Below are 23,808 nucleotides of genomic sequence, written 5' to 3'. Positions count from 1 at the left end.
TGTTATACGCTGAATACTTCACAGGGGCACCATACAGAGAAAGCCCCTCTCCTCTGGTTTCATATATGCTTTAACTGAGACTGACAGTTCCTCTGAGTGGGCAAGTACAGCCACTTCCCTTGGAGGAGTCAGGTTCCTTGAAATAGGATAGAATGATGGGAGGCAAGGGCAGGGCCAAATATGCCTTATTTACATATATATTTATGTATACTTTACATAAAGCTATATACTGGTTCCTGACAATCTCACTTGACCCATGCAAATGACTTGAAAATTACTTACTGTTGGCCAACATTAGTATGACTGGTAGATCATTGCTCGCTGCAGCAAAGCTAGCTGAGTTTAATGATATAATAATACTATAATGATATAATAATGATATAATACCCTTTCTCTTTCAATTTTCAAGGACAGACCAATAGTAGAAGATATTAATTCAGTAAATCTCTCTCTCTTTTTTTTTTTTTTTATCCCTAATTTAAAACCCACCAGGTGTAAGGAGTACTGTGAAGATCTAAAGTTTTGAAATTCCATGAAACCACCTTCTGATGCCTCACACCCCTGTGTTCTGCAGTTGATGACCCCCTGCTCAGCACACAGCTTTTACACCTCTGGAAATGGGCAGGAGCGGGGAGAGGCAGCATGATCTGGGCAGGGACACTGAGGAGCCGCACACGGCCATCTCCCTGTGGGTAGGTCCCTCGTGACACGCTGCTTGGAGGAATCAGGAGAATGGGGCTGGAGACCCCTTGGCTGATTAATGCTGGCTGGAGACTGGCCTGGCCAGGTGCCAGTGCCTCTGCCACCTTGAAAGCCTTCTTTGAACCACATCTGTTTTTCCCAGCAACTAAGGATGAGTCAGTGGTAACCCAAGGACTAGTCCTGCAAACTGTGAAGCTCGGGTTTGTCATTTGCTAACGGGGTTCTGATTTTTTGCTTTTTAAGGGATTTCTTCATCTTAGCTGTATGCTGCAGCATGCAATGCATATCAGTTTGAGAATAAAGACTCAGAATTTTGTGTATTTGAGTGAGTGCTGCTGTATTCTGTAGGTGATTCTCTAAGCAGTGGAGTGGAAATAATACTTTTAATTCCTGTAATTAAGTGTAGATATCTAACAGAAGGAAGAGAAGGGAAGGGAAAGGGACTGTTAATACAAGATAAATTTAATTTTAAAATTACCTGTAGTATCCGAGATATGTCTGATGTTGGTTAACAGTATTTGGCATGCATGTGTTTATTTAATGTAACCAATGGTAATCTCTCTGAAATTAACTGTATACTAGTAACACCTGTTTCTTAGTTTTACATGCAGTTACTCTGGGATTTAATGCTGCTTAAGCCTTCCTGGAGAAATAGTACTCTGCCTCCTGCTTCTGCAAAGATTTAAAGTGAGAAAGAGGTGTAGGAGAATTGTGGAGGACATGTTGTATTATTTTTTTTTCCAGCAGAAAGAAGAGCTGTTACTCAGAGAATGAAGGCGTAACCTATACTTTAATTTCTTCTTACTCATGGTTTGCCCTATGTAAGATAGTACGCTCAAAGTAATCTGTACAAAAGAAGTATTCAGGTCTTTGCTGAGACACTGTCACACTGTCAATGCTTTACAAAAAAGATTTATGTTTATACCACACAAATGTGTGATTTTGTTGTTATTAGTTACATCTCAGTGTCAGGAAGCTACAGAACAGCGATGTTATTTTAAGAACTAAGGAGAGGTTTTTGAGATACCAGGAGCTGAACTTTTAGAGCATCCAGAGAACGTATCAGCTTTCGTGTTCAGAAGCTGCCTTTGATTGACTTTATTTGAGGTGGGGAGAGCTCGGGACCCCTGCAGGTCCCCCAGCCCTGGGGTGCGGGTTCAGCTTGCCAGAAAAGAGGAACTTACAGTTACTGCCTGTGTGTGAACTCTTTGCTTTAGGCGAGCTCTCAAAGAAGTCTGCGGCAGACGCAAGGCTAGAATTGAAAGGCAACGCTCAACTGTTTTAACCACAGTGCCGATTCTTTCTTCTTGCAAGTCACTAGTGGGGCTGAAACCTGTAGATTCACCACCCAGATCACTACTTTGAATGTAACGGAATAACTGGCTGCCCAGCAGGCAACTTTGACATGAGGGTGCTGTGCTGTGGTGGGGCAGAGGGTGTCCCAAAGCTGCAGGAGCAGGGATCTGGGGTGCCCTGCTTCAATTTGGAGCATTTTACTTGGGCTTTGCTTTCTTCAGCCGTTCTCACATCTATTTCATCCCTCTGAACCCCATTTCAGCACCAGGCTGCCTGTCCCCTTCTGAAGCTCCTCTCCAAGGCTCCCATCCTGGGTATTTTGCTCAGCTAAGGAATGTAATTTTGAGGAACATAATTTGAGTGGTTTCCTCAGTCTTGCCCCTTGCTAGAATTACAAGAGACAAAGCCTGGGCAGTTAGATAACCACCTTCACAAGCTTCTAGTTCCCTGCCCAGAGGCACAAAGACTCTCTTGAAGCAGTTCCAGATTTTTGTAGCCGTTTTCTTCTTCACTTTTGCCTTTGGGTATGGCTGAGCTCTTTTCCCTGATGTTTTCAAGTAAGTTAAGCAGAGAGAGACCCTCTGCATGAAAATCTTAGCCTGGAAGTTCAAGTGAAAACAGAGTCTTGTAACAGAAAGTGCCAGGACCACCTTCAGTTCAGGCATAATGATTGGCTTATCTTGTAATTCTTCTTTATTCTTTCTATTCCTTCTACAGTTGCTCCCCAGTATGATCTGCTATAAATAACTGATTTTGAGAGAACTTTACCAGGAGCAATAATGATAGAATACAGCAAATAAGACAAATTCATTTAAATGAATATCACATGATATATATATATATATATACATAATTGGTATAATCTCATAGAAGAAACAGAATCTTAATACAAAAGTTCTTAAAAGTATTTAAGAAAACTTGCAGAAGTTAAGTGGTAAGAAACACCAGCAGGTTCCAGGTGAACAGCTGGTTAGGGCTAGATGTCATCCAGGTGCGAGTGTGTCCAGCCAGAGGGGCCGGCAAGCAGAGGGCATTGCTTGAACAGCAGCTTGGAGATGAAGGAACCAGCTACAGGACAGAGATGAGATTTGTCTTATTTAACTGCTAGCATAAAGCTGTGTTTTGATAAGTATGGAAAGTGGATGCACTCAGTGTTTCATCTGTTTTTTTGGAGAGGCTAGATCTAACTGTTAGCCTTATTTTTTTGGTTGTAGTCTGTGTTTACTCTGGCCAGTCTGATCTTGTTCTGCTCATTCCTGTTACTGTTTTTCTCATTGCTGCTGCTTCTTCTGTCTTCTTTTCTGAACCTAGTCTAAAAGCTCAACTGAGAGAAAGATAACAAAGCTGCTAAATATCAGTGGACTTGTGTCATTCCTGCCATTTTCCTCAATATTTCCTGCTTGTCCTTTACCTTAAAACTGGGCTTTGAGCTCTGCTTGTACCTGGCCATGTCTGGCAGAGCTGTGATGTGGGAGCTGGGCTCCCAGGCCCTGCTTGGGCTCTGCGTATGATGCTGGGGATGTCACAAGTACATCTTTTTTTGTCCCATATATGCTGAAACGTCAGAGCACGCAGTAGTAACAGCCTGGATGAGTACAACTATAAAATATTTATCCTTTATCAAAAAGATGCTGGATCATCCTCTGGACTGGGTTTTTATAAGGGGAAGTGCTGCCTGCTCTTTCATGTTGCTGAAGATATTTTTTAATCCTTTGCTGCTTCTTTATTTGCCAGGGAAAGGGATTGTGTAAATGGAAGGAGTAGAGAGAAGTAAGGTTTGGGCAGTATTTCAATTAGAGAAGGTGAGTGAACTAGTTCTCAGTTAAGGACTGCAGTCCTTGAAGAAAAAAATATTTCTCTTATAGCTAGCTGAAAAACTGCTACAGTCATATTAAAAATGAAGATTGAGCTGGGATCAAACTGTGACTGTTAATTCCCAAGCAAGTTTCACAGAAATTTGGGTAGTGTTTACTTGTGGTGTTTCTGCTTCAGGCAGTCTCATTCTTGTTGAAAAGGGTGTAAAATAATATGCAAGTCAAAATTATTTCTGCTAACACCTTACAAACAAGACAGAGGTAAAGTCTGAGATAATGAGTATTATTCATTGCTCAAATATAGTACCTATGCCTCAATGAGTTTTTGAAACAAAATAATCAGTAATACCTACATTCGTTTCCCCTTACTTAAAAAGCAGATACTGAGTCCATAGCCAGAATCTCTCCTGAAAACCGGTTTCAGCCAGAGAGCAGCTCTATGAATGCTGAATTTGAGTCCCAAACTCGCAGTATTTCTCCAAGATTTAACTCTCAGATGCTAGTTAAATAATACTTGATATTTGTAGTTATGTCCTCTAGCCATTTACAGTAATATTGGATTTTTCAGTTAATATGTGATGTCTTGTACTGCATATTGTGATTGACTTGTGCCTGGAGAGTGAAATAAGTGGAAATAAAAGATTTCCTTGGGGTAGTGGCTGATCAAAAGAGAGAGAGAAGAACCAGCGCCTTAAAGATACTAAGTAACTCTTCGGGAAAAGAGCAGTTAAAATTGTGATTAAATATATTTTGATAGCTAAGTGTTGCTTCAATAGTGGTTCAGCTTCAATAAACACTTGGTTACTCTCATTTCTTTGCTCTCACTGGAAAAGGTACTAATCTGAATAGTTTCAGTAAGTACTTGCCTATCACTTCAAGTCACAATTAAATATAGTCACTCAGCCACTGCCAAAACAAATAACAATAGGTCAAAATATATCCTTTTCTGGCTTTGATTTTCTTTAAGAAAATAAAGTGAAAACACAAAATCCACTCAGAGTCATCTCTCCAGGTCTGGCTGCTTTCCAAGGTTTGCTCAGCTCTCCCATTTGGTCCTCTTGTAATAAAAAGTAATGAACATGAGAGTTGTAACGAACATGGAGAGCCACCATTCCTGCCTTTAGTATGGCTGGAAAACTCTGCTACCTGCCTTGTCCCTTTTGAAGATGTCTTTTCCCTCAGGCAAATACAGCAGCCTGAAGCGCCTTGAGTCCAGCTGGGATGAGCCATGTGGGACCATGCTCATGGCAGGCCCCATCTGGAAGTGATCTGTGGTCCGCGTTTGGGGATGAATGCCAGCTGATGTGCACCAGCAGCTCCTTTGGGTGCAATGGGATGAAACCTGCAGTGCTCTGTACCTTTCCCAGCAGGCAGGGCTAGAGCTGTGGCGCCTAGCAGAGGCACCTTCAGCCTCCTGCCATGAAAAGCCTCTCTAGGTAAGACTTTGGTAGTCGGATCTGCTTGTACCTGAAAAACAGGGTAAATGGAATTGGTTTCCAATGAATCCAGATGTTGAAAAGGGTTTTTCATACAAATGAAAACCATTCGTGTACCTGATTAAAGAAAAACCTTTGTCTTTGACGTAGTGTTAAGGTGTTTCAGTTTTATTCCATTCTCATAGTTCGCTTTTGGTGACATTCAGATAGAATTCCATTGCTTTTCATGGCTCTCACCCCACCTCAGAACTACTCACAAACACAAAATGAAACACTGCCAAAAGCATCCTTAGGACTGAAGCGGGTGAAACACACATAGAATGTTTGTAGGGTTTCAGCTCAGTATCAGTTCAGTATGATGAACTGAAATCACAGAATGGATTTGTGTCACTGTAGTTGCTTTACTAGTAAAATTTCAGTGATGTAAGTTCAGGTCAGGAAGAGCTTGCTAATAGGAGATTGCACCTACAGTTTCTTGCCATAATTAATGGATTTTAAAAAAGAACATTTTTCCTATGTAACCTTCCTTAATTTTCAAGTTTGTTTTGGTTCAGAAACCCATCTTTCAGTCAGAGCTGTGTATCAGGACATAATCACTCACCTTTGTTTCCAATTCTAACGCAAATTTAAGAAGAGAAGAGGAGAAATTAGGCAAGTGCTTTCCTTCCCCCTGGAGGCTGAAGGTGACACTTCTGAGCTATAGCTGGTCTCTTCTCAGTCCTGGCCCTTGCAGCTCTAGTCCTCCAAAGAGAGAGGATGTGTCATGGCAGCTGCTGCATCAAACAAAATCAAAGAGATTTGATTAATATAAACTTCAAAATCACTGCCATCTTCCCTTCACAAAATACTTCAAACACAGCAAGAAGTGTCATCTCCCAGATGACGGAGGTTAATCTACTTAATCTCCTCTTTTCCTTGCATCTGAATGCAGACTACTGGAATATACCCAATTATGTCTCACCAGTCAGAATAAATTCCTCATTCCAACAACTTCAATCAGATTTTAAGAGAGGACTTATAGTCCTTTTGTAATATTAACGTGGCTTCTGAACTGATATAGCAGAGTAAAGCTGGATGGACCAAAGAGTAGCCACACACTTGCTTGTCATGCTGTCAGAGTGGGTGACTAAAAGATCCTGGGCTAAAATTAATCCCTTTATTTGAAACCTCCGAGTGCAATGGATGTGGCAGGGGCTGGAGTTTGAGCAGGATTTGGCCGATTGTCTGCAACAACAGTATGACTTTATTATTTCAGACGGGAAAACCTTCATAACACCTTCAGATTTATAATGCATAAACTTGTAAATTTACCTGTGAAAGGCTCTTTTCTGGTGTTGTAACTCATTGCTTACAGGAGTTTTCTCCAGTCAATGTTTTAAGACTGAAATAAATGTATATGTGCATACTAAGCTCAAACTTTTTTATTCACACAGTTATACTATCTGCTTTTAAAAAACTGCTGAAATGATAGAGAGTTAAATTTATTGCCATCCTAAGAAATTTCCCCATGCCAGTCCACCACCATGTTGCTCAGTGAGTAAAATCTCTTTTACGGCCTCACTGAGTTTTTTGTTTCATGTTTTCGAATGTTATTTTACTCTGTTATCTTATTTGCCTTTTCTTCATTTGTTTTGAAAAAGACATTCAAAACAATTGAGTATTTGTCGCACATTTTTTGTAGTAGTCTGAAAGCGCAGAAGTGTTAATTCTGTCCCCCACTCCCTGTGGAACATTAAACAACCAAACATATGAGCAGGATTTTATGCATGTTCTGGTTCTTAATGTAACAGAAGACATACATGAAATGTTCAGCTTTAAGTTTTCAGGAAAGAACAATTCTAAATTCCTCTGTGAGGTTACGTAGCAAAGCAATGTAAATGAAATTGAAATGAAGCAAATTCCCCACCCGCCCCACACACTTTGTGCTTGCGTCATTCCTGGAGAACAATGCAGTCCATATTCAGGAGTACACAAAAATTCAAGCGTCAAACTATTACAGACTCGCATGTTAAAATTAAGTTGATGCATTTAAAAACTCATTACAACATGATAGTTGCACCAAGATAATGTCTGAAAGTTTTATCCCTTGCAGAATTAATTAACTTAATGCACCTACTGGAATAATAGAAACTGATAAAGATAATAATCTAATGTTTCAGTTGGCATTATTTTTAACTCTATGTTTCATATACTTTTTGAAACTAAATTATTTGCCCCAACTTTTCTGACTGTAGAAGATTTTTATGAGTCTGTTTTAAGTAGCTATTTTAGAGGAGAATTTCTGGACCGTAATTTTCCTTAGTACTTTCCTGTATTTAAATAGCCCCTTGGACTCAGCCACGGTGAGATCGCTGCCAAATTTCCAATTGCTAGTGAAAAAACCACAAAAATACAACAAATATTTGCCAGATAGGGGAATGTTCTGATGCATTTGGCAATAATAAACATGCATATGAAGTTTTGTTATTGAGTTAGTCAGCTGTGGTGATTGAATAGAAACGGAATTGAAGACGTTTCAACCCCAGTGGTAAGCTCCCCGCTGGCCCTGCAAGCATCTCCTGGTGAGCTATGCTGGGAAACAATGAACTCGGGAACAAAAGGACAACTACTAAAAGAAACTGTTAAAAGAAACTTTTAACTCCTGCCTAGAATCCCAGGGTTTGAGGATCACAGGGTGGAGCAAAGCTGCATTTTTTCTAAAAGGTAAGAGACGGTAAGGCAGAAACAAATTTGGTCTGATCACATTGTTCTTTTTCAAGAAGGAAGCCAAGGTGGGGGTGAAGGCTGAACTGTGAGCAACGTTGCAGCTCTGACTACCATGCAGCTGCCTAACGGACAACGTAAGAGAGCGTTGGCAGCAGTTCTGGCACGGTGCAGAACCGGCAGGTCCTACTTCCTTGGGCCCTGGGGAGTGAGGAAAGAGCTGGAGGCAGACAAAGCCAGCTCTGCTCTTTACCTACTGTTCTGAATCTTGACTATGGAATTGGATGCCACCAATAAGGACTCACAAAGTCCAACAGCAGCTGAAATGAAAATACAAATGTCAGAATCCATACTGGCATGATTAGGTTACTTTGTTGAACTTTTTTACATCAGGATTTCCTGTATTTCGTAAGACATCCAACAGTTAATATTGGGCAGCTGATAACAACCAAAGAGTGCAGTGAAAAATCAGCTCCCAGCATGGAACAGCAGAGTGGTTTGAGATGCCATGCAAAATCCTCTGCTGTTTCATGTATTTGTTTGTAATCTGGAAAGAAGAGAGACAAAGGGAGAAAGAGGAATTTGAAGAAAAAACTACCTATGTAGGTTAACCACTATGATAGTAAACTGTGATGAAGTTGATTGAAATTTAAACCAGCAAGGAAAACAAGCAAAAAGATGGTAAATTAACTTCAGTGTTGGTAAATGTAAAGAAGTACACACTGGATGGAAAAATACAGAATTTTTCTATTCCTTTGAAAGACCCTTGACTATAACAGCTTTATGGTGTTAGATTGCACATGCACAGAAAAGTGATCAATATTGTTATACCTTTACAGAAACGAGGACAAGCTCCCCTTTGGGAGAACAATAACCTTCTGCTCCAAAAGGATGTTCCAGATTTAGAGCGTTCGGAGGTGGGCAGGACTGAATTATCCATATCTAATCGCATACATTAGCTATACTGAGGACAAGATTCAGTTACTTAAGCATAGGCACTGGTTTAATTTTATATGCAGTAGGAAATCTTTCCTAGTGTCCAGTTGCAGCACAGAAGCACACAAATCTCATACCAGTCCTTTGCCATATATTACATCTTCATGTGGTAGTCTTGGAAATACAAAGCAATCCAAATGGCACTGTGTTTAGGTAGATTTATCTACTTTTAAGTTTTCTTCCTTGCTTTTTTGGGTGCCGTTTAGCTCCCAGAAATCCCACGCATGCCTCGAAGAACATACTTACAATGCTATTTACTGTTCTTAATGGAGAGCTGTGAAAATCAGCTTTCAGCTAATCACTGTGTAGTAACTCTTCACCCAGTGTTTGTATGGTCTCTGTTTGCTAGAAGACTATTAAGAGAGTTCATGATCTTGTCCTTATGGCATGTTTGAACTGTCTGTTTCATTTGACATCCCCAGCAAATACAACATCCTCGCAGCATAATGTCATGTGTCTGCCCAGCCGGCAACCGTGCAATGACAAAGAGCATGGAAATTTGTCAAGGAAAATTATGGACACAAGCAAGAGGGTTAGTTGTTTTTTGTTTCTTTGCATTTTTTTTTATTTCTAGCTGACAGTAGAATTAAGCAGGTCATTCATATAACTACAGTAGTTCTCATTCGGGGAGCTATTTTCACAACTGTGAGGGCTGGATTCTCCTTTTCATCCTTAAAAGAGAGCTTAAGTTCTGATTAAATTGCCTGGGGTCACCTGCAGTGCACACGATGTCGCATTAGTAAGTAAGCATTAGTAAGTTAAATATAAGCACTATTAGCTTTGTCTGGCTCTGCATTCAATCACTTGTCGAGGAACTGCACTAACCAACTTCTTTCTAATCCTTTGTATAGTTATAGTGAATCACTCTAATACACCTAACATCCTCTCCCTTTAATGCAGTTAGTATTTTCCATATTTACCTCTGGGATTTCTTACAATTTATAGCACAGTAATACAGAAAATACATTGGCAGTTTCCAGGCATGTAAGCCGACCATGCTTAATTAGCTGGAGAACAGACATCCTAACTGTGAGTATGACCTGACTGAGACAGTGTAAGGCATCGGATTAATGAGAAACAAAGAAGTCTAATGGTTATTGAGTCATTACATAGAGTTCCCAATCTTTCAAAATTAATTTCTAAAGTAAAGTATCTCCTTAAATAATGTCCTTCACCTCTTTAGCCTCACACACATACACAGAACATTTCTTCTTGTTCTGATGCCCTCCACCAGTCACCAGATTAACAGCCCTCAGTGCTGGTGCCCTGCCTCACCACTCAGCTGCCTTGCATTGCCAGGGCTGGACACAGTCCATCTATGAGCAGCTGGCCTCTTCCCTCAGCATGACTCCTCTCCTCTTTTACAACTCTCCCATTAGATGTTTTCAGGCCTGCTTTTCCCATTCCTGCTGGATTTCCCAGCCCAAATTGCACGAGCAGACCTCACTCTGGGGAGTGTTCCCATCTGACCTGGCAGGGGTACTCCTCCTGGTATGACTGAGGAAGGACTGCTGGGATTGAGGACTCTATGGACTTATTGGTTGTGGATTGACTCTTCTTCCAGTATAACATACTCTATTCGAAGGTCATCAGTTAGATGAAGCCAGTGGCTCTGGCTAGGCTGATCTTTTTTCATATGTTTGGCACAAACCCCACCACTACTAGGGCAGTTTCTACCTTCTAGACCTTGAAAAGCCAAAACTTCTCTCTTATCACTGACTGTTTATGTTTTGTAGTCTTGCAGGATATGAAATTTTTCTTTGATGAGGCAGATGGCTCACTCTGACCTCCCCTTTGTTTATTGTATCTTGACACCTGGTTCTTTAATTTGTATTTATGGTGAGATGCTTTTCTTCTCCTCTCTAAGTGTTCAGAATCCAGATAGCTTCTTTAAAATTTCAATTTATCCACTTAGAAACATGACTGGGGATATTTTTTACTTTAATTTTTTCTGCTTTATGGTGAGATTTTCCCGTACAGAAAAGCTACATTGTTTTCTCACATTGCAGTGAATTGCTACACAACTAGAACAAGGGACCAGCTGAGCCATGAGAAAAGGTGGCAGTGTTTTTTGAACACTTACATTGTTTACAAATGGTTTTAACATGCTTGAATGTGCCTTGGTATTTTCCAAAACTGACCAATACTTTCTACATTTTTGTGAAGAAACAAATTGCAGAATGAAGGTTTGAGCCTGCTCCATACATCCTCGTGAATCTCACTTTAGTAGTCCAATGACACATTGACCAGTATAATGTCGAAAATGTGTTGCCTGACTTATTATTTGTTTTTCTTTACAATTTATCATTTATTACTCTTCTTGCATTCTGTCTGCTTTTGCTTACTTTCCTCTTCTCTGCTTCAATTTCCTCTTCCCAGGGTAAATAAGTTCCTAATATTTAGTCCCTGCCTGTGGCAGCCACATTAAAGGTTCATCTGGCCCAATTTAATGTCATACATTGAGGCCACCTTCAGAGAAAGAATTAAGAGACTGCACAATTACTTTTCAGTTCCCTGTAGAACCTAATCAGTCTCATTCCCTGAAGAACAAAGGTTTATAGCCTCATTTTTTTAAATGAACTTTTTCCCTTCTAATTTGTGAATGATTCCTATTGAATACATGCAGTACTCCTACGCAATTTTTTTTATTCTTTCTGAGTGCTTTACCTGCTCTTGTGAATTAACTCTCAAACTAGTGATACGTGATATTTTCCTGAGTAAAGTGTTTTCTTTCATGAGATCTGTTTGTTGCTGTCAATGCTTGTTTTCTTGCTCCTGTACTAAAAGAATTATGCTCTTTTCCTCTGTACATTTTTCATCTCTCCTGTTCCCTCTTTCAATTAAACAGTTCCAATCTCTGAGAGGTTTTCCTGTGCTTCTGTTCCTTCGCCATCTATCTCTAAAGCCATTCTGCAATTCTCGTGTCTTTTCTGAGATAAGCTGACCAGCGAATATCAGTTCAAGTGCAAGTGTTGATTCATACAACACTATTTCCAGTTCTTTCTATCCACCTCTGTGGGTGTTCACACTTCGCTTGCTTGCTTGTCCACTGCTGTAAGTTAAACACAGCTACAAGTACACATCGGAGGTCTCAGGGACAGTAAAGAGACATATTTATTCAGTAGCCCAATGGTTAGAGCACTTGTTAGGAAATATGTCCGTTTTCTCATGCAAGGAAACTGAATTTGAATAGAACATGCTCAAGGAGCTGGTGACCAGAGTCCACATCCACCCATCTTGTGTGAATTTCCAAACACCAGTCTTGCTATCATGGCTGCACACCTGCGGTTAGATGACCTCTGAGAGAGTGGTGTGTCTGCTCAGCACTACTGTGTACAGTGTGGATGGATGCTATGGGAGTAGGTATGATCGTGTCCATAGAAATTACTGGGAAACAAACACTGGCAAAGGAAGAGAGGTGTTTAAGTTGATGGAGAATGCTGGAGTAAGAATAAGCAGACATATTTATGGTAGAAATGATGCAAATGTGTTTAACATTTAGAAGAACCAGTTTTCGGAACTGCCTTCCAGAAGCTATCATTAAAATGAAGCTTGATGAACTTAGGAGCAAGCACTATAGGCTCCCGTAACAGACCTGGGCTGATGAACCAACATGGCCACTTTGGGTCCTGTGTCTTCCATTCCTAGTAATTCAGGAGGTTTACCAAATTCCTATAAATATCCATTCCTTTCAGAATTTCAAAATTCTCTTCCTTCATTACCTCCTGTGGCAGAAGCTTCGCACTTTAATCATACATACTGTTTAACACAAATGTATTCTACTGCTTTGTAGTATCCTGTCATTCCATCTAATGTTCCTTTATTGTTATATTTGAATGATAGACCAAAAATTCCATCTCTGTGCTATTCTTCAAAACCTACATCTTTTTATGTTCTTTCTTTTTCATTCTCTTTGTAGGATATTTCAAACCAAGAATTCTTTGGAAATTTTCACCTTGTTTCCATGTAAGAGTTTTCCTGTACTCTTGATCATTCCTGCGTTAGATAAAAAAAGCACTTGTGAGATCAAAAGCAGCATTGCTGAGAAAGAAGTACCCTTGCTGTATTTAAATAAATGAAAGGACAATTTCTTAAGTAAATATATATATATATAATATAAATATATGTATATATAAAAGGTATAGCTACTCCTTCTGAATTAGAGAAATACCAATTGTAGGATGAAAGCTATATTCTGCTGCAAATTAGTGTTTCACTAAACAGTGAAAGTCAGTATTCTTTTAGAAAAAGGCTAAGCCACACAAATTCAAAATAAATTAAAATAAATAATTCTAATCAAGAGTTCCTGCCTGCTGTTTTGTATCCCTTTGATTTCATTCATCCTGCTAACAGTCCTGCTATCCTAAGATGAAGAAAACTCTGCAGCACTTGCTGTAGTAATAGGGTGAGCTGTCAGGTACCCAAGTCAGCAGCTCGGTGGTGCGACTTTGGACACATCTCCAATGGTAGGTGGACACAAGCCTGAAATGGTGACATATTTGTGTTCAAGGATGCAAGACTTGCAGCAGGACTGAGCAGGTGATTGTTATGTCTATGACCCTATCCTGTTGAAATGGCTTCTGGCTCAACGGCTTGTATTTGAGGAAGATACTGCGTATGGTATCAGTACAGTATTCAGAGAAGCTTCCCCAGACTTCACTGGACAAACCCCTGAGCAATCTGATCTGTCAGAGTTGTCCCTGCTTTGAGCAGAGTGTTGAAGTAGAGACCTCCTTCCAGATTGAATTATCGCGTGATTCCATGACCTCAGAATCTGGGGGATTTCTATGGATAATTACCTACAACTTTCTCCAGGAGTACATGCAAAGTAGAGAAGACAGTTGAGTTGTCTCGTTTCTGTTTTTCCCTGCACCTCCCTCTGACTTCCTTCTCCTCCTTGGAAGACACTATGTTACAAAAGGAACTACACTTCAGGTGAAAGAAATGAGAAGAAAAGGAAAGTATGTCCAGAAATAGGGTGTCTAAATGAGTTACGAATGTCATAACTGCAGACATTTGAATTTTAAGTGTTTCCTTCCTTGTGTGACGTTCTTGAAGGGATGGCAGTAGTAGACAGCTTTGCATGAGTTACTCATAGTTTGAGATGTCAGCCATGGACGGGATATATAATGAATGCATGCGGCTTGGTAAACATCCAAATACTGCCCCCATCGTAACACGGCTTAGGCATGAACTGAATGTGCAATGCTAATGACTGGAATGTGATTATATACTTAGTGTCTGTATAAAGTAATTAACCAGCTGAGAAATGTATGATGGGGATACAATAAAAGGTAATAAGTAACACGTGACACAGCATAATGGACATAATCAAATACTTTTAAGGGGAAATCAGGGTCACAATTGAAGCCAGTTCATCATTTGGAGTGATTCAAACTGTTGGATGGATGAGTTCATGCAAGGTACAGTTGGGGCACCAGTTGCAGCGCTGTCTTCTCTGCCTCTCCAGAAAGGAAGCCAGAGAGTCAAGTGATAAGCTGAGTCTTCTGGCTGGCCAGAAAGTGGTTAAACCTAGCGTTTGGAAAAGATGGAAAAGAAAAAACCTACAGGGCAGCCTGTGCCTGTGCCCTGGAGAGCCAACTATTGCCACAGTGTGGGACAGCCACTGTGGGACAGAGTGACCAAAGAGAGAAGCAAGGCTGTAAAGCGTAGAGAAGCTACGTATTTGATTTTAGAGAAGAGCATGCGATACTGAATCTTGCAAGGACTGGAAAACCTGTACAGCTTTGTCAGTGTTTGGCTCTGAAACTTGGGGAGGATGTGTGATGACTCACACCTCTCTTCAGTTCTGCAGGAGAACAACGAAGCGCTGGTTTGAATCATTTATTCTACAGTGGTATTTGGAAAATTTTGCTTCTTAATTTCATCCTTAGGTGTCTTTCATCATACCAGTTTGGAGTTCGGTTTCATTTCTGAACCATGCTTTGCTGTGTTACGTAAATGATGTCCTTACATTAACTCTGGGGGTTGGTTGAGAGCAATATGGCAAATGTGTTTAATGAACTATTGTGTTTCAGTGTTGGCTAGAAACTGTTATCTTACACGAGGCAGAAACATATACACAGGACAGGCTTTCCTAAGACTTACTCCTAAAAGTCTCCTCTAAAATTGCCTCTAGCCAGTACAGCGTAAGGCATCCTACACAAGCTATCTTTTGTAATAACTAATGAAATATATTCAAAGCATAAAACCATCAAGGAAGCACATACTTTTCATTTAGACTGGGATTGATTTCCACATCAATATGAGGAAAGAGATAAGTGACTGCACAAGGCACAAGACATGTGACTGCACAAGTGAAATGGCAACAGCACAGATATTTTAGCTCATAAGGTCGTTCATCTAAAATCTTCAAACAATTGGCTCAAAGCCTAAAGAGAATGCAAGTTTAGGTATAGATGAGCTGTCCGGAAATCTTTGTTGCCTGTAGCACAGATTGTGCAGATGGGGGCGGGAAAGGGCCCAGTAATATTACTTTTTCAGACACTGAGAACTTGTTTCCCTCCTTTGGATTGAATGCATATAGCCAGATTTTCTCCACAACTCTCTACACTTTTTGTCTTGTCTGTAATAGTTTTCCATGTGATTAGAAGCATTATTACCAAGTGTAAGAATAGATGGTATTTTTCAGAAAAGCAAAATTCTTGTCTAAAGTTTTCTGAGATAATGATTGAGGAGAAAAGCTTGTGACTATAAAAAGAAAAAAAAAAAGAGGCATTAAAACAGAACATTAACAAAAAAAAGTTTCAAATACTAGAATTATTCTACTTTAGACTTTTGCCCCTCTACTTGTCAGCTTGTGTTGCTATTATCTCTGATAATAATTACCTTCAATTTAATGTCCTGTAATTCTGCAGCTCTGCAGAGAGATGAGACACATACAGAAACCTCACCCTCTAATTAAAAATATTAACAACATAAACCTGTCTTTTTAACTTTTAAATTATTTAACTCTCAGTCTTGCAAACTGATGTAACACATACATCATAACATCTGTAGGAACTTAAGAACGATGCAGAAAGATGCCAGTGGAACGCTTCGACATTATTTTGCTCGATTCCTATAATAATATGGGAAGAAGTTGAGCAGCAGAAGGTGCTGCTTATGGTGATACTGGGAGACTTCTGCGTTAAGGCAGTCTGTCGAAGAAAGCACAACGGCTCCCAAGCAGGGGAGCAGAAGCGGCTTCCTACGGGCAGGTCCTACTTGCTGCCTCCACCAGATGGTGCCACTCTTCAGCAGAAGCCAGCATCTCTTTTTGGAGAGGGCCAGCATATTCTCGAGAGCACAGAAGAAGGAGTTTTCTTTTTTCCTAAGGACAGACAGATTCTCAGATGCACCCTTTAGTCTGAGACAGGCCTTATTTGTCTGACAAGCTACAAAAGCCTTTTTGCTTTTATACCTTTTTTTCTTTTGCCTGACTTATCTAAATGAATTGTTCTGTTGCTCTATGGAAACTAAAGGGAGCAAGAGCCTTAAAAAGAATCACAAAGAAGCTCTGTTACACAAGCTGACTTCTTAAGTGCTGTCTCCATCAAGCAGTTGATACTTTATTTTACTTTCCACCCACAATTACCACTGATATAATTCTTCACTTTAAAAATAATGTGCATACCTGGATGTGCAAATGCATTCAGTGCTTCGATGGAGTGCAGAAAACTACTCTTCAGTTATATTCAACACCAAGTAGTCAGGCCTGGAGGGAGGGCAGGCCATTGTGATGAACTGATACTTCCATTATCTGTGTTAATAAAAAAGAGAAAGGAACTGCTAAAACCCCAAATAACTGAATATGGTATTCTTTCCTCTCTACTAAAGCTCTATTTTTTTGATTACATGCCTTGGCACTATAAAGTTGAGTTCCTCTGTGCAACGAGGCTATTTTGCATGGTACCGACAGCACAACTCGTTGTGAGTCAAAGGAAGACATTTCGTTGTAAGGATGATCTTGTAGAGAGGCCCTGTGTCCTTCATGCTCCGTATGAGCCTGCTTATATCTACTCCCTTCCCATAATGTTCATCCAAGGCAGGGGAGGAGAGACTGGGATACAGGAAAGCTATGGCTGGAGCAGCCCAATCACTCTCCATCCTTCAGTGTGCAGCAATGAACTCCTACATCCACCCACCACTCTTCAACCTATAGTGAGCCACAGCTCTCTACCATTGCTTCAGGGCAAACTCCTGTTAGCTTATATTAACTAGTGGGAGGATTACAGCATTTTAAAGGAAAGTTTTCTTCCAGACCTTTACTTCCACATTTTGTGGAACTTGATCCACAAAACATTGTGTGGAAAAAAGTGAAGCAGAACTGCTTCACTTAGAGTAAATGTCATGGTTAAATATATGTGTGAACAAACATCAGATCTTTTAACTTTAATGCTGTTGCAGTTTCTCTCCAGCAATAGCTTGCTACAAGTATTCAGGAAGAGAAGATTAACTTTTAACAGTAAAGAAAGTGGCATAAAAAAAGCTTGCACAGGCTTTCTATGCCATGTGTCCTGTTTACCAAAAGACTGGGGGAGCCACAGGTATAAAGAACGAGCAGTAGTTACCACCTACAGTGCCTACTGATCTCACCTTTTTTTTTATTCACAAAAAGTGTCTGTCAATTAATCTGTCTATCATCTTAATCACTTCTCTGATTAAATCTCCTTTTAAAATTCTCATATACTTCCTTCCACCTCATTTTACTGGAAACCAAAAGATTTATAAACCTTTCAAAGCTGCAGTCTGTTAATCTCCCTGAGCTGGACTATCATTGACAAGAAAATCTCACCAGTGATTATTTTTGTATGTTGTGACCAGTCACATTTCAATGATTCCAAGACCCAAATACTCATAGGTCTCCTGCAGGTCACTTCCAGCCAAACCCACCTTAAATAAGTAGTAAATGTAGACGACTTTGGAGCACACTTGTATTAACAATTATTATTCATAGGGAAAATTGAGAAGTAGCTGTTGGATGTGTTCAACATTATTGTATTTTTTCTCGTATTTCAGTCTTATTCGACTAATGTTGACTATGATCAGACACAGCTGCTGGCTATCCTTCTGCTGTCTTCTAAAATCCGCTGGATGTTCTGCTTTAAAGATCACTGCTGTGATCTAAAGAGTAGTAGGTCATAGCTGCCTGAAGGTGTTACATGATCAAAGTCAGGAGACTACATGTTTACCTTTCTGTTTTACCCTAGTCTGGATAAGAGCATTTACTGGCTTCCACGCAGACTCCAGGTATGGTATCTTTTCATCAAAAGACTTACTATTTATAGTGCCACACAATGTCTTAATGAAGTACAGCATGGCATGGCACATATTTGAATATAAAGACATATGTCCTGGGTCAATAGAAGCTATGAATTTTTCTATCAGCTTTTAAATGACAACAATTTCTTTCTTACATATTATTTTACAAATCATTCAGAATGAGATGTGCACACACAATTCCTTATGCTAACTGCAGGAAAGATATAATGGTGTTTGCTTTAGAGAAGTTGCTGAGATAGTCTGCTAAAGAAAAGTACTGTAACTTCTATACTTATCTGAGATAAAGTGTATTTTTTAAGCTTGCAGTCTAACAAGCTTAGCATGTTCAAAATATTTAATTCTGATTTATATTTGAGTTGCCACTTTCCCCAGCTATTTGTCCTGACACTCATGAGCTGTCAGGGATGAACCACTCTGCCAAAAAGCCATCCTCCTGGAGGATATAGAGAAGGTTTTCCTCTGAGCCAAGAGCTCCAGGGCACAGAGGAATGAAGCAGGCTCTATTCTTCCTTTGCAGATGCATAATGCTCCTGGATGCTGCTGACTCGGTGAGAAAAAGTCATGAACTTGTTCCAGAGCCCTGAGACACCTGGCCAGCTTCTTCAACCTTTTCAGTGAGGCCCTTCAAGCTAAAGTATTTGTTTATAGTAATATTTATCCCTTGCATACATTTTCCTGGGGCAATCTCTCTCATACTTGTGCTCATTTGATTAGTTTCCATAGTGACAATTATTTGTAGAGTTTGGAGTTGCTCATAGCAGGTTTCCGTAAATGCCAGACGCATGCGTGCCATGCTAATAAGACAAAGTCAGCAGTATTTCTTTCCCTTCAGTGCTTTTATTTTGTTCTACAGTTGGGGGCATCCTTGGGGAAAAAAAGAACAGAGTTGGGGGGGCTTCTTTAGATTCAAGATCCAGGGGCTGTTAGCTTATCATTCTTGATGGTATTTTTGACTGGACTAGTTCTGTCTGAATTGCAGTGGCAGCCTCTGAAGGACTGTCTGTCTGAGTGAGCTGTTGTGTAAGCTGGAGAAAGCTTCCATCACAGCAAGGCCTTTAAACTGCTGCTTTATTTAAAACACAGAATTACATGAAAAAGCAATTCACTTGAGTGGTACCTTGTAGGTTGCCTTTTATCTCAGACTGAAGTAGGAACATCTTCTCTTCCACGGAAGTTATTACTATTTTAAAAATAAGAAAATGCTAAAATCAGACACAAACTCATGTGTGCACATGCATCTTATCAGCATGTTTATCTGCAATAAGTGAATAAAAGGAGATTTCCACACTGATGAGAGCAATTCCTGGGTTGTGGTTATTTTAAAAAATTGCTAGTTCTTTTGTAGCAATCACAAAAAATTCATAGCAGATTGGAAGAGAGGAAAAAAAAGAGTTACTATGTATCACCCAAAGACAAGTATCCCCACTAGATAGGGCATCTCCATGGGACAGTTTGTGTAATTTAGTTAATAAGTCATTGTACATGTTTTTTTCCGCATTTGTGGAAGAATAAGAAGTAGAGAGAAATCTAGATTTGACAATGGTTTTGTCACATGGAGTATTGGTTCATTTAGATTTCTTGCAGGGAATTTGAGGCCTTTCATGCTAGTTTAACACACTTCTTTCTGCAAGACACTGGAAGGTTGTTTGAGCCATTGACATTTACGCATAAAAATAAAGCAACAAACAATTGCAGGGGTTCCTTATAGGGTCTGTCCAGAGGAAAGAGAAGGTCAGCACTCCCAGGAGGACGGAAGTGTGATCCTGCTCTTGTGTAGTAGAAAGAACAAAGAATAGACTCTCTGAAGTCAGAGAAATTAAAACTGGGGTAAATGTGATGTGGGTCCAGCTGGACACTGGCCCTGGCGTTTATAAGCAATCTTGAATGTACTGCTGAGTTGGAGCCACAGGAAACTGGGTGTGTCATGGAAGGACTGACCTACACAAGTGCTAACCTCTGTTATTTTCCACAGCAGCTTTTAATTCTCAGTAATTTAAAAGAAGATTTATTAATTTAATTAAGATAACCCAATAAAAAATAATGCAAAATCAATGTTAAAATCTGTTGATTATTTAAAGAAAAGTGAAAATAAAAGACAAAACTTTACAATTTAAGTAAAAAATGATAACTGTAGAATGACAGCTAAAATTTTCAGATTAGTGTTTTCTCCTCTCCCACACCCCATCTTTACAAAATGTAAGCATTCATTGTAGAGAGAGGAGAAATCAGATTCATAAAACATTAAACTTCCTTGACTTCATTATGGGATAATTTTAACAGCTGGTTTCTGTGCCTTGACCCAGCATGGGAAGGGTGACATCAAATTACGAATTCCGTATGATGCGGTCAGCCTACAGGAACACTGCAAAGAGGAGGAGAAGGAAGTCCTCAAAAGCAGCCCAAGCTACTCAAAAGCAGCCCAAGCTACTCAGTTAAGATTAATGGGATCTACTGGGGAAGCTCTTTAGCTCCATCTCTGAGCCAGATGATGGGTACAGGTGAAATCTTTCCAAGAAATCAATTTAAATTGTCTATAAATATCATTATGGATCTAAGAACAGTGGTCTCTCTATTTAAGTTGCCTGATTTCTCTTTTTTTTTTTTTTAAATTATGAACTATTTTGTTTTGTGGAAGTCCTTAGAATTTTTTTGGGAGAAAATCCTGTGACTAGAGAAGGTCATTGTTTTTGCCATATGAAATTCCATCCACATTTGCTTGAAAGAGTAAGTCTGATAGGAAGGAAATGATTTTTTCAGGTGCATAGTCAACAAAATAATGTCAGCTTCTTGAAAACAACAGGTAGATGAAAAATCTCATCTAAGACTGATTCTGTGCAAGCATGAAGCACAGTGGCACTGAGAACAGATGGCCTCTCTGGAAGCAGGGAGAGAGAGCGAGACCAAGACCCTTGGACTCATCAACCCTCCAGATAAGGTGTGTTGTGTCCAGGCTTGTCTCAGGAGTGAACAGTTGTGGCTGTGCTGGGGCAGTGGTCGCTGCAGAGAGGCAATGTGCAGTAGAGAAAAACAGTGTCTTGAAATTCACTTAAAATCCCAGCCCTAGCTCCAAAACAGGTTGTATCTACAGACATTTAGCTCATTTTATCTATTTGTGCTATCAAAATGGTAAAGCTCTTATTCTGGGACAGAGACTATACATTTGTGAGGCACGAAGAAATGTAAGTACTGTAAAAAGCACTTTGAGGAAACAAGTAACTGCGTTAGTTGCTGGCATTGAGTGGTCACTGGAAAGAAAAATGCTCTACTAATTAAAAGATAAAGGATAAAAATATCAAGTGCCTTCCTCATTATATGAGCATCAGTCAGAGAGATGAGTGGAGGCAGCGAACAGTAATGATACACATACGTAGGCTGACAGTGCCTGTAATCGTAGGTTATGAATCTGTCCCCGTTTACCTTGGATTCCCCAGGAAGCAAGATGGATATGAGTGTGCTGTCTGTCTGTTCATCCATCAATCCTCCTAATATTTCTTGCCAGTAACTTTCGAACTTGTCTAAATTCTGTTAAATCTGACAGGAAATCAAGAAGTCTCAAAGTTATGAAAATCAGTGTCTAAACAAAAAATAGTCTTATCTACTGCCCTGGCTTTGGTGAGAACTGCAGCGGGAACTCAAGAATTACCTTTTCAGTGTAGTTTGCCATCTAGCCCGTCAGCACCTGCACTGGCTGCTCAGTCACCTGCACGTGCTGCCTCTTGGCTAAGCAGGTATTTTACAGACATGAGAAAGAGATGGAAGCAATGTACTTGAGGTTTTACAGAGTATGAAGGAGAGCTGGAAGCACTGCAGAGAGGTCACAGTTATGTTAGTGGGATTTACTGAGGCAGGATACAAGTCTCTGGGAGACCAGACATCACTACATTTGTGACTGTTTACTGATTTCCAGTCAGGATATGTATCCATATAGAAATTACAGATTTATAAGAAGACTTTATTGGCATTCAGGACTGCAAAGGCAACATTATTCTTCTTTGAAGTATTTTGGAATTTGAGCCTATGATTGATTCCATGGGCTAAGCCTGTGTTTGCGCTACTGCAGTGGAGAGATGATTCAGACTGCTCAAGTTTATCATGAACAAAAAATTGTTCTTATATGAAAACATGTACAATTAGAAAATCCATTTCTATCTACAGATAAGTGAAAATATTCCATTACGAGTCTGGTCTCATCCAGATTGAAGACAAAGGGAAGGCTTCTACTAACTTCACAGACAGGTATATATTTTAGAATAAAATACACAATATAATATACAATCTGACAGTAACCGAAAAGGTTGTATGAAGTCAAACTTGGAGTAGAGCTCCCATGGCTGTAGAAGAAATAGCAGCTTTAGTAATGTTGGCAAGAAGTCTCCAGGAGTGGTAGAAAAGCGGCAGCTATTGGCTATACAGCTAATGCTCTTGGTTAGGAACACTGGTGAGAAAGGTGGGTTTTCTTTCTTTATTTTTACTTTTTTCTTCCAAGAAAAGTGTTAATGGACAAACAGAAACTCATACAATACTTTTGATAGCTTTCACTTATTGTTATTATATTTTCACTAATCTTACAAACATCCCTTAAAACCAGCCTACTACCTGCTTTTTGAAATATAAACTGGATTCTACACTTGTGCTTAGGAACAAGTCAAAACTCTTATGTTTGCAGGCCAGCTTCTGTAAGAAATATTTTAGAAACCCAGGAACTACTGTATATTTGATATACTTTAAGTATAAGTACTCCATATTTGTAAGGGAGGTACTGGCTTAACATTTTTTTGTAACATAATTGGTTTAGGTGATACATTTTGAATTATCTTTGAATTATCACATCATTTCCCTTGACAGCAATTAACTACTACAGAAATGGAAAATAACTGCTATCATATGCTCAGGCCATGGGCAGGCTGTTTACCATAAAATGAATTGTTATCCAAAAACCAGAGCTGATTCTCACATACTTTAATTGCACCTTCCATAACAGGTTCAGAAATACCAAGGAGGTTACAGAAGGTTTTGTCTTTTTGGTCATATCTTACCTCTTCCCATATACTAAGCACGAGCTGATTAATTTCTTGTGAGTCCTGGTTGCTTACCTGCTCCTTTTGTTACAAGCATTTCTACAATATATTCTATAATGAAGTTCATCCTCTCCGTTAATAATTACATAGGAATTTACTTGATCACTGTGGCCTGGATAAAAATTGCATTCAAAATGCCATTTTGAAAGAGCAGTGAGCTGAACAGTATCTTAAACCCAAACTTAGTGTTTGGCGGAGTGCCATTTATCCACCCTGCTAGGAAAGGTGCTTTATAGACACTATAGGCATTCAACCCATAGGTTTGGATCTTTTCTGATTTTGGAGGAGATAGATTTAATTTTCTTTCTGGTAGCTGATACACGTTTTGGATGATGATGATGATGATGATGATCTCCCTTCTGCTCTCCTACTAAACTGTCTTTATCTCAGCCCACAAATTTGACTTTTTTTTCATTCTCCTCACCCCTCTGGGGGCAGCAGGGGAGGTGAGTAAGTGGCTGCCTGATGCATAGTTGCTGGCTGGGATTAAACTATGAC

This window comes from Cuculus canorus, chromosome 2, assembly GCF_017976375.1.
Source record: "Cuculus canorus isolate bCucCan1 chromosome 2, bCucCan1.pri, whole genome shotgun sequence".
Taxonomy (NCBI): Eukaryota; Metazoa; Chordata; class Aves; order Cuculiformes; family Cuculidae; genus Cuculus; species Cuculus canorus.
The sequence above is the reverse complement of the archived record's forward strand: the minus strand, read 5'-3'. Positions refer to the sequence as shown.